Source organism: Abramis brama (genome assembly GCF_963993115.1).
Source record: "Abramis brama genome assembly, chromosome: 16".
NCBI lineage: Eukaryota > Metazoa > Chordata > Actinopteri > Cypriniformes > Leuciscidae > Abramis > Abramis brama.
The window spans coordinates 4,945,732-4,951,411 of NC_139978.1; positions in this window are offsets into that span (position 1 = coordinate 4,945,732).

Below are 5,680 nucleotides of genomic sequence, written 5' to 3' on the forward strand. Positions count from 1 at the left end.
TTATTTTTCATAATTTACATTCATAGATAAGACAATAAAACTCCACTTTATCACTGGCTTTCTCTTAGTGGTCAATTAACCACTTAAACTCTGCAGCATATTTTGAATTTTTTTGAGGATTTGGCATACTTGAATTTAAAAGAGCGTCCTACCCACATACATTGGAGTAAATAGATAAAAATGGTCTCATTTTACAGAAAACACTCTGAATTTTAACACAGTGGTGGAATATTGCATATATTATATTGTATACATTCACAATTTTATGATTAACACATATAAAAAGTTATTTTTTGATACAGTTTTTAATTAACATTTTATTTAAAAAAAAAAAAAAAAAAAAAAAAAATTTCTATGTCCCTTCAGAAAGTTTATTTTGAATCCTCTATGTGGCAGTAAACAGGGCCAAAATTTTTTTTTTTGATATCTCCTTCTAAAAGAAAGTTATTGAGATTTATCTGAAAGGAGTCACTGGTGTCTCCAAGTCTACTTTTACAGTCTCCGTTTTTGATTGCTAAAAGAATTGGGCATACCTGAATTTAAAAGAGCGTCCTACCCACATACATTGGAGTAAATGGATAAAAATGGTCTCTTTTTACAGAAAACACTCTAAATTTTAACACAGTGGTGGAATATTGCATATATTTTGTTGTATTTATTCACAATTTTATGATAAACAAGGATAAAAAGTCAGATATTGATTAATTTTTTAATTAAGTTTTTATTTGAGAGTCTGTAATTTAGGACCTGTTTGGTGTATTTAACTGTGGAAGGTTGCTTTTGAATCCTCTATGTGGCAGTAAACAGGGACAAAAATAATTTTTTTGATATCTCCTTCTAAAAAAAAGTTATGGAGATTTATCTGAAAGGAGTCACTGGTGTCTCCAAGTCTACTTTTACAGTCTCCATTTTTGATTGCTAAAAGAATTGGGCATACCTGAATTTAAAAGAGCGTCCTACCCACATACATTGGAGTAAATGGATAAAAATGGTCTCATTTTACAGGAAACACTCTAAATTTTAACACAGTGGTGGAATATTGCATATATTTTATTGTTTTTATTCAAAACTTTATGTTAAACAAGGATAAAAAGTCAGATTTTGATTGATTTTTTAAATTACGTTTTTATTTGAAAGTCTGTAATTTAGGACCGGTTTGGTGTATTTCCCTGCGGAAAGTTTCTTTTGAATCATCTATGTGGCAGTAAACAGGGACAAAAATAATTTTTTTGATATCTCCTTCTAAAAAAAAGTTATGGAGATTTATCTGAAAGGAGTCACTGGTGTCTCCAAGTCTACTTTTACAGTCTCCATTTTTGATTGCTAAAAGAATTGGGCATACCTGAATTTAAAAGAGCGTCCTACCCACATACATTGGAGTAAATGGATAAAAATGGTCTCATTTTACAGAAAACACTCTAAATTTTAACACAGTTGTGGAATATTGCATATATTTTGTTGTATTTATTCACAATTGTATGATAAACAAGGATAAAAAGTCAGATATTGATTAATTTTTAAATTAAGTTTTTATTTGAGAGTCTGTAATTTAGGACCTGTTTGGTGTATTTCACTGTGGAAGGTTTCTTTTGAATCATCTATGTGGCAGTAAACAGGGACAAAAAGAATCTTTTTGATATCACCTTCTAAAGAAAAGTTATTTAGATTAAACTGAAGGGATGAAAAATGAATGAGGTATGAGAATGTAGCAGTTCTTGTATTTTATTATACACAAAGATAATAAACTTCAACAAAATTAATTAAATGTTTTAGAGAAAACAGTGCAAAAAAAAGTGCAAAAACACAATATACAAATCTAAGATATATAATACCTATACAGCATATAGTAACTATAAAAAGTCAACAAGTTACTATAGAAGAAAGAAGAAGAAAAAAACAAGCCCAACTTGTAGTTTTTGGTTGTTTGGTTGGTTGCAACTGTTGATGAAACGACAAGACATTATTTAGAGTGTCCATCAGTGTGCCATTTTCTAAAATGTGACGCCATCCTCTGAAATAGCACTTGCTGACCTTTTTGTCCCCCGTACAGAATGAGACCTCCCTCTGTTTTTCTTGCTGGGAGTTCCAGCTCTCTGTGGCCTCACAGAATCACCAACACAGGGTGTGGGGGTCTGCTGGTGCATGGCAGATCTGGCTGCCATTCATCACCACTGTCCAGACTGCAAAACAAAACAAATTTGTGAGAATTGATAAGAATGTAAAATGTGTACCTTGAAATGCAATGTAAGTCGCTTTGGATAAAAGCGTCTGCCAAATGCATAAATGTAAATTTATAAATCCACAATGCGATTCAGAAATGCATGCTAATATTACATGCACAAAAATAATTCACATATGCATATAACAGATACAAGAATATAATATATTTGCATATACACACAAGACAAATACATGTGCAAAAATTAATGAGCTCCACTCATGCATGCACTGATTCAAATATGAATGTAACAGAAACATGTAGAATGCATTTCATGTATAGATAAATAAAATAAAAACATATACTCACATATGCATGCCATAGTTCAAATAAGCTTGCTTTTTGACACACACACGCCAATGCAACTGATGAACAAATATGTGCACACATGATGCATCAATGCAAGTGATGCATGTGCTTTTACAGGTGCCCAGATGTGCTAAAATAACGTTACATGCAGATTTGTATTTTAGCAGGCATTTGTTCATCAGTTGTATGGATGCATGACACACAAGCATGCATCACTGCAACTGATGGACAAGCGTGCCCACAAGCATGCAATCAAAGCAACTAATGAACAACGCGTGCAAAACTACAATTATGCATGTAACATTATTTTAGCACATGTGGGTGACAAACAGCACACAAAGCTTAGCAAAAGCTACCAAGCTTATTTGAACTATGGCATGACTATATGCATGGGCTGTGCTCATTTATTATGGCAAAAATCATCTCAAATATGCATGCAACAGACATGCAAAAACATTTACGCGACGCACAAAAAAATACGCACATGCTTAGCAATACCAACCATGCTAATTTGAATTAGTGCGTGCATGGGTTGTGATATTTCTCGATTTCTGTTGCATGCATAATTTGTATTGTTGCATGCATTTGACCATGAAATACACAGATACAACGTTTATAAGCTCGAAATGTGTAAGTTACTTACTCAAATTCAGGATCGTAGGCAGCTTGTCTAACAGAATCAAAAATAGCATCGCTGCAAGTTTCAGTGTCACTCTGAGTCTGACGATCATGCTCCTCCAAGACAGCATCCATGATCCACGCCGACAAAAAACATTCTTGAAGCCATTGTCCAAAGACAAAACACTCCAACCAGTTGTAAAAACCTCGCAATTACTCGAAAAAGCACTGTCCAAACTCTCCAACTAACCCAAACTCAACGCCAACGAACTCATCTGCGATGATCTCTGCCAGGCCAGCCGCGTAAAAAAATAATGAATAAGACCCGCCTCCTCAACTTTCAAAAAGGAGATCTCGGGCTGTGATTGGCCTAGAAGCAGGATTCACATATCCCTGGATAGGTTAGAATCTCAGATTTTCTGCCGTATGACGCAATACGTGATGACGTCATCGGTAATCGCGGCTAACAAAGACAAACAAAACTAAGGATAATAAGAGTATTGTCTGCATCGCATGTTTTGATCTGGACATCGGTGACATATTATAGTGTCATTTGGCCATGCATGCTCATAGACATGTGAAAATGGTTTCATTTTGAAGAAAACAACCTAAGGAACGAGCTGATATAGCGTTTGTGGCTAGTAGCTCCACACTGAGTAAGTGATCCGAGCAGGAATATGACTCATGTGTTTGCTTGTTCAAAAGAATCGATTCAGTTTTCGTAATTTTTTTTATAATAATGTTACTGTAAAGTGTTGGATCGATGAAATAAACTCTACAGTGATATTCTTGAGAGTGAGAGCTTTCATTTGATATATGACTTGTCTATTTTTGGTGAGTTTATGTGATATAAATATTAAATTTAATATCGCTCATACCATTTTTTCAAGGGGGGGTCGTTGCGGGGGGGTCGAATTTAGACCTTATTATCTTCTTCTATGTAACATACATGCAAAAGTGATGGGGTTTTCCTGAAAGCTGAGGTTCTAAGCTTTCAAACAATACCATATATATTTATGTTTGTGATGCACAACTTATAGATTTTTTCAAATGATTATGATGATGCAATATTGGACCCACGGGTGGGTCCGCGGGTGGCCGCAGAGTTAGAGTGGTTAAAGAAAATTGTGTCATGCATTATCTTTGTTTGCCTACTTCGGCCCTGTCCCAAATAGCACACTTCACATGCACTTACAGTCTTGTGGACTTAATGATCGGAAATATCCTACTTCCCACTTCTGAAGTCATGATAACGAGCTCATCGCATTCAAATTTTGACTTCAGAGGTTATTCTGACTCGTACATGTCCATTTTTTTTTTAACTAGGAAACTAGTATGATAAACTAGTAAGCACGATCTGCTGTGACGTCACAATCATGGTGCACTGTGGTCTATGGATCTGTCTGAAATGTATATGTTAGCTGCATCTGAAATCACACTTACCCACTATATAGTAGGCGAAAAACAATAGGCCTATGTGATAAAAGAAGTATGTCTGAATTCACAGTGCTCATAAGACATTAGGTGAAAAGCACCTGGATGATCTATAGATTATTATATATATTATAATACTTCCGGTGAGATTCTGAAGTGTGTATGGACACTTTACTATCCCATGAGGCCACAGAAGAGAATTTATGAATGACAGTGAAGCGACGCTGGTAGATCACATGATAATGACAACATGGCGAATGTAGTACGTCCGGGACTCTGTTTAACTCCACTTTTAGGTATAGACTCTCGAACTTCCCTAAGCACTTCCCCTGGTGGGAATTCCCGCCGCCATTGTTGTGTTTCATTTTATACTTAGGCTACAAAATGTGAAAATGTGTAAAAGAAATGTGTCAAGAACTTGCTGTTGAATTCTGTCATTTTGAAACTTCCCCTTAGGGGAATATGCCACCATTTTGACCTGCGTTCAATTTCGTCAAGTGGGCGAGGGAAGTTTATTAGGACAGACCCTCGACCACTGGATTTTGACAGAGGGAGTCGACTCAACATGTAGGCTACACTTTCATGCAGACAGACCATAATGACCTTATTTTAACCCCAGCCCAGACAACTCTAGTGAGCTATTTTGACATTTAACCTCATTTAATAGGCATACGAGTAGCTAAACTGATAGATAGCTTATTGTATAATTTTCGTTTGTGTAATTTTTTATATTTTCTCAAAAAGCCCACATACAAGCGTACAGTATAAAATGAAACAAATTCATAAGGGAAAGAACTATAAATAATAAATCATTTCCAATGTGGATCAAGGGCTTTAGTGCGTTACATTTAAACACATTTCAAGGGTTCCGCCAGTAGTGGGCGCTCGTGCAACGTAACCAATGACTTACATCCGAGTGAACGAGAGAGGACAAAAAGTTATGGTGCGTTCAAGTCCTCCTGGGAAGTTCGTACGTACGAGGTGGGAAGTCGTGCTTATAACGGCATGTGCGTTCAAGTCACTTTCGTCGGAGCAAAATGAAGGAGTACTTTCTCTTAATTAATTACACAAAAATACAGTAAGGTTCTTAAACTCTTGTTC